We start from the raw sequence: 12,134 nt of genomic DNA, 5'->3' as shown, positions 1-12,134 counted from the left end.
GTGCTTGCAGCTCATTTAATTTATTCCTTACTTTCCAAGCATTTGTACATAGATCTCTTATTTGGGCCATACACTGTAATCTGTCCCTCAGTATCGATGCTTTATTTACCTGTTTGTTACTTAGATTAGATTCCCTACGGTATGGAAACAGGCCCTTCATCCCAACAAGTCCACACTGATCCTCCGAAGAGTAACCCACCCAGACCCATTCCCATACCCTATATTTACCCCTGACTAATGCACTTAACATTATTGGCAATTTAGCATGGCCAGTTCACCTGACCTGCACATCTTTGGATTCTGGAAGGAAACCGGAGCACCCGGAGGAAACCCACGCAGTCACGGGGAGAATGTGCAAACTCCACACAGTCAGTCCCCCGAGGGGGGAGTTGAACACTGGTTCCTGGCGCTGTGAGGCAGTAGTGCTAACCACTGAGCCAGCATGCCGCTGGACTTCTCTCTCCTGGTTTAATGATGATGTGGAGGTGCTGGTGTTGGACTGGGGCAGACAAGGTCAAAAGTCACGCAATACCAGGTTACAGTCCAACAGGTTTATTTGAAATCACAAGCTTTCAGAGCACTGCCTCTTTGTCAGATGAAGTAAGAGAGCACCCAGACACAGACTTTATAATCAGAGAGGTCAAAGATCAAGCAAACGGTGTGACTGGAGTTTCGACAGACCAAACAGTAGATCTCTGCAGGTGTTCAAAAGTGTCGCACAGTGTGAGCTGAATAATGAGTGAAGGGATGACCTATAATCCGATTAATTAAGGCAGAGTCATAGAGATGTACAGCATGGAAACAGACCCTTTGGTCCAACCCGCCCATGCCGACCAGATATCCCAAACCAATCTAGTCCCACTTGCCAACACCTAGCCCATATCCCTCCAAACCCTTCCTATTCATGTACCCATCCAAATGCCTCTTAAATGTTGCAATTGTACCAGTCTCCACCACTTCCTCTGGTAGCTCATTCCATGCATGTACCACCCTCTGCATGAAAAAGTTGCCCATTAGGTGTCTTTTAAATGTTTCCCCTCTCACCCTAAACCTATGCCTGCTAGTTCTGGACTCCCCACCCAGGGAAAAGACCTTGTCTATTTACTCTAGCCATGCCCCAGTGATTTTATAAACCTCTATAAGGTCACCCCTCAGCCTCCGACGCTCCAAGGAAAACAGCCCCAGCCTGTTCAACTTCTCCCTATAGCTCAAATCCTCCAACCCTGGCAACATCCTTGTAAATATTTTTTGAACCCTTTCAAGTTTCACAATAACCTTCCAATAGGAAGGAGACCAGAGTTGCATGCAATATTCCAATAGTGGCCTAACCAATGTCCTGTAGAGCTGCAACATGACCTCCCAATTCCTGTACTCAATACTCTGACCAATAAAGGAAAGCATACCAAACGCCGCCTTCACTATCTTATCTACCTGCGACATCACTTTCAAGGAGCTATGAACCTGCACTCCAAGGTCTCTTTGTTCAGCAACACTCCCTAGGACATTAGTGTACCATTAGTCGACATTAAGTATATAAGTCCTGCTAAGATTTGCTTCCCCAAAATGCAGCACCTCGCATTTATCTAAATTAAACTCCATCTGCCACTTCTCAGCCCATTGGCCCATCTGATCAAGATCCTGTTGTAATCTGAGGTAACCTTCTTCACTGTCCACTACACCTCCAATTTTGGTGTCATCTGCAAACTTACTAACTATACCTCTTATGCTCACATCCAAATTATTTATATAAATGATGAAAAGTAGCCTCTAAGATGAAAACCACTGCTCCACCACCTCCCTCTGTCTTATACCTTTGAGCCAGTTCTGTATCCAAATGGCTAGTTCTTCCTTTATTCCATGAGACCTAACTTTGCTAACTAGTCTCCCATGGGGAACCTTGTTAATGCCTTACTGAAGTCCATGTAGATCGAGGGTGTAGGTTTGCTCGCTGAGCTGTAGGTTTGATATCCAGACATTTCGTTACCTGGCTAGGTAACATCATCAGTGGCGACCTCCAAGTGAAGCACAGCTGTTGTCTCCTGCTTTCTATTTATATCTTCCTCCTGGATGGGGTTACTGGGGTTTGTGGTAATGTCATTTCCTGTTCGTTTTCGGAGGAGTTGAGAGATGGCATCTAGATCTATGTGTTTGTTGATGGCATTGTGGTTGGAGTGCCAGGCCTCTAGGAATTCTCTGGCATGCCTTTGCTTAGCCTGTCCCAGGATAGATGTGTTGTCCCAGTCGAAATGGTGGCTTTTTTCATCCGTGTGTAGGGCTATGAGGGAGAGAGGGTCGTATCTTTTTGTGGCGAGCTGGTGTTCGCATATCCTGGTGGCTAACTTTCTTCCTGTTTGTCCTACGTAGTGTTTGTGGCAGTCCTCGCATGGAATTTTGTAGATGATGATGGTTTTGTCCATGGGATGTACTGGGTCTTTTAAGTTTGTTAGTTTTTGTTTGAGAGTGTTGGTGGGTTTGTGTGCTACTAGGATTCCGAGGGGTCTTAGTAGTCTGGCTGTCATTGCTGAAACTTCTTTGATGTATGGTAAGGTGGTTAGGGTTTCTGGCTGTGTTTGTTTTGCTTGTTGTGGTTTGTTCTTGAGGAATCTGTACATTGTATTTTTTGAGTATCCGTTCTCCTTGAATACGTTGTATAGGTGGTTCTCCTCTGTTTTGCGTAGTTCATCTGTACTGCAGTGTGTGGTGGCTCATTGGAATAGTGTTCTGATACAGCTTCGTTTGTGTGTGTTTAGACGGTTGCTGGTGTAGTTAAGTATTTGGTCAGTATTTGTCAGTTTTCTGTATAGGCAGGTTTGTAGTTCTCCGTTGTCCTTTCTTTCGACTGTGATGTCCAGGAATGCGAGTTTGTTGTCAGTCTCTTCCTCCTTGGTGAACTTTATGCCTGTGAGGGTGTTGTTGATGATGTTAAATGTCTCTTCTATCTTGTTTCGTTTTGTGATGACAAATGTGTCATCCATGTAGCGGACCCAGATGGTTTGATGGTTGGTAGGGCTGTTTGTTCTAGTCTTTGCATTACTGCTTCTGCTATGAATCCTGATAGCGGAGATCCCATGGTTGTGCCGTTGGTTTGTTTATAGACTATGTTGTTGAAAGTGAAGTGGGTGGTGAGGCACAGGTCCACTAGCTTCATGATGTTTTCGTTGGTAACGTGATTGATGGTGGTTGGGGTGTGTTTGATGGTCTCTTCTAAAATTGTGGTAAGTGTTTCCTTTGCCAGGTCGATGTTGATGGAGGTGAACAGTGCTGTTACGTCGAATGAGATCATTGCTTCGTCTTCCTCTATTTTGGTGTTTTTGATGATTTTTAGGAATCCTGGGTGGAGTGGATGGAGTGCTGTGACTCTTCTACTAGGTATTTCAGTCTTACGTGTAGTTCTTTGGCCAGTCTGTAAATTGGCCAGTTCCGTGTAGTGCGACTATGGGTCTGAGGGGGGGGCTCCTGGTTTATGGATTTTTGGTAGTCCGTAGAATCGTGGGGTGTTGGTCCCGTCGGGTTTCATTTTCTGGAATTCTGTCTTGTTTAATTGTCCGGAATTGTGTAATTTTCTGAGGAGATATGTCATTTTGTTTCCTAGTTGTGGGGTCGGGTCTAGCGCCACCTGTTGGTAGGTGTTGGTGTCTGCGAGTCGCGCATTGGCTTTCTCGATGTAGTCCCTTCTGTTCAGGATAACAGTGAGCTGACCTTTGTCTGCAGGTAATGCCACTGATGATGTTACCTCGCCAGGTAACGAACGTCTGAATATCAAACCTACAGCTCAGTGAGCAAACCTACACCCTAAATCTCAACCTGAGCTACAAACCTTCACAAACCTTGCAAAAGCCTATGGGCGCAACATGCTACAACTTGCCCGAAGATGGGAAAGGAATGCCATCCGAAAGAGTTCCACCCACGAACAACTGTACTTCCTGCATGAATGTTTAAGAAAACAGGTACTGCCAAAATGTCTCCAATATAAACCACCGATAAAAACACCTCAAGCCAGAAGTTTAACAGAACAATGCTCCAAGAACTATTCAATGACGCCCACCACAGACTCCGAAAGTACAAATGGGAAATTGTGCGCGAAAAACCGTTATTCAAACAAGCAACAAATCCAGAATGGACAGAGGCGGTAGAACGAGCCATAAACACCAAACAACGACAAACACAGATAAAGAAAAATCAGGACCTGAAGAAAAAACTTGACAAACTCACAAAAAAAGACAAAACCGATAACACAGGTTATTGATGAAGAACTTATCAGACCGGACCCTATCAGACACAGAAAAAGCGGTACTAGTCAAAGGATTAAATTTCAATTACCAAGACGTTACAAGAAGGATTTCCTAACGGCATGAGAAACCACATTGAAGGACAATAATCTCACGGAAGAAACACAACAAACGATCAGACAGACAAAGTTTGGGAGAAGATTTGTAGCTCGGGTGCTCGTTGTTGTGGTTCTGTACACTACGTTGGTTTTGCTCATGTTGGGTATCGGGTCCTTCGTTCTGGTGAGTAATGTCCAATGTAGTGTACAAAATCCCATGCAAGGACCACACAAAATATTACATAGGACAAACAGGAAGACAGCTAACGATCCACATCCATGAACACCAACTAGCCACGAAACGACACGACTAGCTATCCTTAGTAGCCACACACACAGATGACAAGCAACATGAATTCGACTGGGACAACACTACCATTATAGGACAAGCCAAACAGAGAACAGCCAGGGAATTCCTAGAGGCATGGCACTCACCCACAGATTCTATCAACAAACACATCGACCTGGACCCAATATACCGGCCACTACAGCGGACAGCTCGAACTGACAACCGGAAGCGGCAGAGACAGGCCACCATAAATGCTGGAGGAAACAGCACAGAAGCGCTTCACAGGAGGCTCCCAAGCACTGAGGATGTCACCTAGTCAGGGGACAAAATGTTTGCAAGACAAATTCCCAGCTCGCCGAACAGAACCACAACAATCAGACAAACAGTTACACCTACTCTGAGCCGAAAGAGGGAAACAAACTGAACACACAAGAAAAGAAAGCCCTAGAAAACCTCAAAAAAGACAAAAATATTGTTATATTACCTGCAGACAAAGGTTGGCTCACTGTCACCCTGAACAGAAGGGACTACATCGAGAAAGCCAATGCGCTACTCGCAGACACCAACACCTACCACCAGGTGGTGCTAGACCCGACCCCACAACTAGGAAACAAAATGACATATCTCCTCAGAAAATTACACAATTCCGGACAATTAAACAAGACAGAATTCCAGAAAATGAAACCCGACGGGACCCACACACCACGATTCTATGAACTACCAAAAATCCATAAACCAGGAGCCCCCCTCAGACGTATAGTCGCACTACCCGGAACACCAACTTACAGACTGGCCAAAGAACTACACGTAAGACTGAAATACCTAGTAGAAGAGTCACAGCACTCCATCCACTCCACCCAAGAATTCCGAAAAATCATCCAAAACACCAAAATAGAGGAAGATGAAGCAATGATCTCATTCGACGTAACAGCACTGTTCACCTCCATCAACATCGACCTGGCAAAGGAAACACTTACCACAATTTTAGAAGAGACCATCACACACACCCCAACCACCATCAATCACGTTACCAACGAAAACATCATGAAGCTAGTGGACCTGTGCCTCACTGCCCACTTCACTTTCAACAACATAGTCTATAAACAAACCAACGGCACAACCATGGGATCTCCGCTATCAGGATTCATAGCAGAAGCAGTAATGCAAAGACTAGAACAAACAGCCCTACCAACCATCAAACCATCTGGGTCCATTACGTAGATGACACCTTTGTCATCACAAAACAAAACAAGATAGAAGAGACATTTAACATCATCAACAACACCCTCACAGGCATAAAGTTCACCAAGGAGGAAGAGACCGACAACAAACTCGCATTCCTGGACGTCACAGTCGAAAGAAAGGACAACGGAGAACTACAAACCTGCCTATACAGAAAACCGACAAACACTGACCAAATACTTAACTACACCAGCAACCATCTAAACACACACAAACGAAGCTGTATCAGAACACTATTCCAACAAGCCACCACACAATGCAGTACAGATGAACTACGCAAAACAGAGGAGAACCACCTGTACAATGTATTCAAGGAGAACGGATACTCAAAAAACGCAGTGCACAGATTCCTCAAGAACAAACCACGACAAGCAGAACAAACACAGCCAGAAACCCTCACGACCTTACCATACATCAAAGAAGTTTCAGAAATGACAGCCAGACTACTAAGACCCCTCGGAATCCTAGTAGCACACAAACCCACCAACACTCTCAAACAAAAACTAACAAACTTAAAAGACCCAGTACATCCCATGGACAAAACCATCATCATCTACAAAATTCCATGCAAGGACTGCCACAAACACTACATAGGACAAACAGGAAGAAAGTTAGCCACCAGGATACGCGAACACCAGCTCGCCACAAAAATACATGACCCTCTCTCCCTCGTAGCCCTACACACGGATGAAAAAAGCCACCATTTTGACTGGGACAACACATCTATCCTGGGACAGGCTAAGCAAAGGCATGCCAGAGAATTCCTAGAGGCCTAGCACTCCAATCACAACGCCATAAACAAACACATAGATCTAGATGCCATCTATCAACCCCTCAGAAAATGAACAGGAAATGACATCACCACAAACCCCAGGAACCCCATCCAGGAGAAAGATATAAATAGAAAGCAGGAGACAACAGCTTCGCTTCACTTGGAGGTCGCCACTGATGATGTTACCTCGCCAGGTAACAAAACGTCTGGATATCAAACCTATAGCTCAGTGAGCAAACCTACAACCTAAATCGCAACTTGAGCTACAAACCTTCACAAACCTTCCATGTAGATCATGTCAACGGCTCTGCCCTCATCAATCCTCTTTGTTACTTCTTGAAAAATCTCAAACAAGTTTGTGAGACATGATTTCCCACGCACAAAGCCATGTTGACTGTCCCTAATCAGTCCTTGCCTTTTCAAATACATGTACATCCTGTCCCTCAGGATGTCCTCCAACAACTTGCCCACCACTGACGTCAGGCTCACTGGTCTATAGTTCCCTGGCTTGTCCTTACCACCTTTCTTAAATAGTGGCACCATGTTAGCCAACCTCCAGTCTTCTGGCACCTCACCTGTGACAATCGATGATACAACATTAAGAATAAGGTGGTGCTGAGGACACGCCAAATGACTGGAATAAGATGCTCAGTGTAGGAGTTGTATGCTCAGGGTATAATCAAAGGAACAAGTTGCACAAACTGGACAAACTAATTAAGGTAGAGTGATCATAACAAGTTATCAAGGTGATGATGTCAAAACAGGACAGTAAGGAGATTTTACAGAACAGTATAGTAGGGTCACATAGTGCAATATAAACCCAACATCATAGTTGAGGCCAGTTTCATGGGTTCAGGACTTCAATATTGGTTTCTGCTTGGCTATTCTCTGTTGGTGATGGCTCCTACAATCACAGATGGGAACACCACCCACCATGTACATGGCAGATTCTTGTGACTCAGCCAATGATGGAAAAGTGTGGTGATGTTTCAGGCATAAGCCCTTAATCTGGAATCAATGCCCGAAACGTCAAATGTCCTGCTCCTCAGATGCTGCCTAACCTGCTGTGCTTTTCCAGCGCCACACTTTGACTCTGCAATCCTCACTTTCTCCTACTTGGCCAATGGCGTCTATCTCATACACTGCAGGCAAGGATGCCTTGAGGCATGATATATTGGCAAGACTGCAGGCGTTACGACAACAGATGAATGCAACAATCGTCAGACAGGAGGGTTCCTTCCCAGTCTGGGAACACGTCAGTGGTCTAGGACATTCAGCCTCCGATCTTCAGGTAAGCATCCTCCAAGGCAGCCTTCGAGATACACAACAACGCAGAATCAGCCAGCAGAAGCTGATAGCCAAGTTCCGTACCCATGAAGCCGTACTCCACTCACACCATTTGTATGATCTTTTGAGCTGTCTGATTAGAAAATCTGTGCCTGGGTGCTCTCTTCATTGCACTTGTTGAAGGGGCAGCGCTCAGAATGCTTGATGTCAATAAACCTGTTAAACTATAACCTGGTGATTCTTGACATGGTTTAATCAACATTCTTTTTATTATATTGCCAAGATTTGATGAACCAGAGGTAGGATGCCTGACTGTTTCTTTTCTCTATATCCTGTTACTTGATTCTGAAATGGAATTGACTTCTCCCAAACCACCCCTGCCGCACGCTATTTACTGGTTTAAAATTCTTTCTATTTGTACACTGGATCCAGATAGATTCAGGTGGAGTCCATTCCAATGGTATAGTTCCCTCCTGTCCAAATACTGCTGCCAATACCCCACAATATGGACCCCCAGTCCCACACTGCTTCTTTCACTACATGTTTACTTCCCTAACTTTCTTATCTCTGCCAATTTGCACATGGCTCGGGTAATAATCCAGAGATGATAACTATTGAGATCCTCTTTTTAGTTTTGTTCCTAATTCCTGATATTCCCCAAACAAGATCTCTTGCCTTTGTTGTCGGTTCCAACATGGATCCTTCCTCTCCAACTGCAATATCCTTTCAAGCAGTTCAAGATGTCCCTTGCCTCAGCACCAGGCAAGCAACACACCATGTGGAAGTCTCATTCTCATTTACAAATGATCCTATCTGTACCCCCAATTACAGAATCCCCAACACTATCACTTTTCGCACCTCCCATTTAAATGACCACTCCATCATAGTACATGACTATCCTCCCTCCAGTCCCTTTCTTCATCCACAGAGTGAGCAAGTAAAGGGTCAAGAGCTGAGGCTTTTCCAATCTTAAATTAAGGATCCCACGACCTGCCGCACTTGTCATAGCCTCCTGTTCCTGGCCAAATTTGAAGTATTTAACCTACAGGTTGTAGCTGCCTCCCAAAACACAGCATTCAAGTAAGTCTCCCCACCTGTTGATGTGTGAAAATGCATGAAGTTCAAACTCCAGTTCATCAATTCTGAGCTGTTGTTCCACGCGCAACCAGGACTTGGAGTGGTCACTGTGAACCACAGCCGACACAGTGGCTCAGCGGTTAGCACTGCTGCCTCACAGTGCCAGGGACCTGGGTTCAATCCTGGCCTCAGGCGACTGTCTGTGTGGAGTTTGCACATTCTCCCCATGTCTGCGTGGGTTTCCTCCGGGTGCTCTGGTTTCCTCCCACAGTCCAAAGATGTGCAGGATAGGTGAATTGGCCATGCTAGATTGCCTGTAGAGTTAGGCACATTAGTCAGGGGGAATGGGTCTGGGAGGGTCGCCCTTCGAAGAGTCAGTGTGGACTGGTTGGGCTGAAGGGCCTGTTTCCATACTGTAGGGAATTTAACCTACAATGGGGTTCAGCAGCTCCCAAGTCATACAGTTACAACACATCTCCTGGACTTTCATCTCTAAATTATTTGGCTTTCAATATTTTTAAAATTATCTTACTAGCATTTAGTCTAATGTTTCTCTGATTAATCTTTTAATCTGAAAGCAATTTAGAATAGGTATTCAAATGAGCAATCACTTGCCAACCAATGAACTAACGACTTTTCCTGTGATGTTACTTTTTTCTCTACTGTCTGATCCTGGAGTCTCTTCCTTGCTCCTGGTTCTCTCTTCCCAAGCTCCCAAGGTTGTGTGTACATGCAATGGAGAACAAAGAATACTGAGAGGCCTGGGTAGAATGGGCGTGGAGAAGATGCTTCCATCAGTAGGAGACACCAGGGTACAGTCTCAGACTGAAGGGATGACTCTTTAGAGCAGAGATGAGAAGGAATTTCTTCAGCCAGAAGGGATAAAATTTGTGGACTCATTGCCACAGAAGGCTGTCAAGGTCAAGTCATTGGGGGGATTTAAAACAGAAATGGTCAGGTTCTTGATTAGTAAAGGGATCTCGGGTTACAGGGAGAAGGCTGAAGAATGGGGTTGAGAAACATAACCGCTCTGATCGAATGGTGGAGCAGACTCGATTGGCCAAATGGCCTCATTCTACTTTTTTATTTTATGGTCTTATGTGTACGCTCAATTTTTATTTTCTGCTCATTCTCAGGTCTCCTCCTCTGCTGTCTCCTCTCGTTCTCTCCCAAATCCAACTCCGCTGCAGACAAAGGAAAAGGTATCTCCCTACTCATTCTCCGTAAGTTAAAAAGGTGAGCAATTATAATCATGTTCAAATAACCACCCTGATTTTGTTCAAATATGTTAACAGACCCAAAGCGTAAATGATTAAGATAATAAAACGCATCCTTTCTGAATATATACTTACATGGAGTCAGAATTGAAAGCTTGTTTTGAATGATGAAAGAAGCAAAACTGAATTAGTAGACCTTTAGGTGGCACCATATAACAACACAGAATGGTCTTGTGGCACTTCTGTAGTCTGCCTGTAAAATCTATTCAAAACGGTGCCAGATCATGGCGACTGGAAACCTTTCATTGTATTTGACTGTTTTTCTCACGAAAATATATGTGACAATAAAATCATTGATTCATTCAATAGAGGTCTGGGTTTGAGTCCCATTTATGTCAGAGGTGTGTAATTACATGTCGTAGCAGGTTAATTAAAATCATAGAAGAAATATGATCCTGGCACTTAAGAATCCTTACGTCATGTGTTCTTTTAAAATTGCTTTTACACTTGAGAGCTAGAACAGGGAACATTACTTATGTAAGTAACGAGGAGAAAGTGAGGACTACAGATGCTGGAGTACCAGAGTTGAAAAATGTGGTGCTGGAAAAACACAGCAGGCCAGGCAGCATCCGAGGAGCAGAAGAATCGAAGTTTCGGGCATAAGCCCTTCTTCAGGAATGAGGCTGGTGTGCCAAGCGGGCTGAGATAAAAGGTAGGGGGGAGGGAATTTGGGGGAGGGGCGCTGGGAATATGATAGGTGGAAGGAGGTGAGGGTGAGGGTGATAGGCCAGAGAGGGGGTGGGGGCGGAGAGGTCAGGAAGAAGATTGCAGGTCAAAAGGGTGGTGTTGAATCTGAGGGTTGGGACTGAGATAAGGTGGGGGGAGGGGAAATGAGGAAGCTGGAGAAATGTACATTCATCCCGTGTGGTTGGAGGTAAGTAACTATTCAACTGTTTGCTTTGCAAAATGTCAGAACATTAAATGAAAGGTAACATTGCAGAATGTACAACCATGAAGCCAGGTGACTGTTTGCAATAAAATCCTGGTGATCTGATAGGGACATATAAGTCTGGCCTTGCTTTGTATGTTGCCCCATCGAAACTCTAGAATGTATTGGGAAATTAACTATAGAGCAACTTGGTATATTTGCCATGTTTTATATCCTATTAGAAGTCTCCATTTGAGCATTGGTCGACCAGTGGGAGACATGACTATGCAGACTTGTACAACTGACCAATTCAATTTTGGAACTGGGAGATATGGAGAGACATATCCCTCTTCAATTCGTTACCGACCACCTCTTCCTCGCACCCAACTTTTATTTTCACATTCATCTTCCAAATCTCCAACCACGCCCGGTGCTCTGACTCCAACATCTCTCATATCAAGGGTGGGAGAACAAGGATAGCCCTTTGTGCCTGATCACCATTCAGTAAGATCATGGCTGATCTGATTTTAATCTTAACTCTACACTCCTGCATATGACTGATAATCTACCTACCTATGCCTTCAAAACATGTAAAGATTTTGCATTCACTGCCTTTTTTTGATTGAGGATTCTGGGTAATCCAAGATGGAGGATGGGAAAAATTTCTGGCTGTAAGAGCTACTCCTTTTTTTTGAGATATTTTAGGTGCTGGAGGTGATTTTCACGAATTCCAGGAGCAGCAATTACTGTTTTATATGCTGTTGCATTGTTTTGGAACTTTGGGAAAAAAAAGTCAAAACAACAGCAGTTTTAAAAGGGAGAAGAACAGACAAAGGAAACACATGGTGAGATCAGTGCAGGAGAGAGAGAGAGAAAGAAACTGACACAGCAGTGAACCTGCACAGTTACTGTCTTTGCTGTTTGAATTTACGTATCACTGGACATTGGAGTACATCTTGGAAAATTAACAAACAGTGAAATTCACAACTGATCTT

General features: G+C 44.3%; 1 long non-coding RNA gene across 1 annotated transcript in view; it reads left to right on the top strand.

Moving 5' to 3' along the window:
- The window catches only part of LOC140465035 (uncharacterized), a 64,342-nt gene that overhangs the window by 31,663 nt on the left and 20,545 nt on the right, over window positions 1–12,134 (top strand). Inside the window, exon 3 of the long non-coding RNA XR_011955052.1 lies at window positions 10,131–10,230. This is a non-coding gene — a long non-coding RNA (uncharacterized lncRNA). The remainder of the gene's footprint in view (window positions 1–10,130; window positions 10,231–12,134) is intronic.

The sequence above is a fragment of the Chiloscyllium punctatum genome, chromosome 41, assembly GCF_047496795.1.
Source record: "Chiloscyllium punctatum isolate Juve2018m chromosome 41, sChiPun1.3, whole genome shotgun sequence".
Lineage (NCBI taxonomy): Eukaryota > Metazoa > Chordata > Chondrichthyes > Orectolobiformes > Hemiscylliidae > Chiloscyllium > Chiloscyllium punctatum.
Note: the sequence above shows the minus strand (reverse complement) of the source record. Positions and strands in the feature narration are given on the sequence as shown.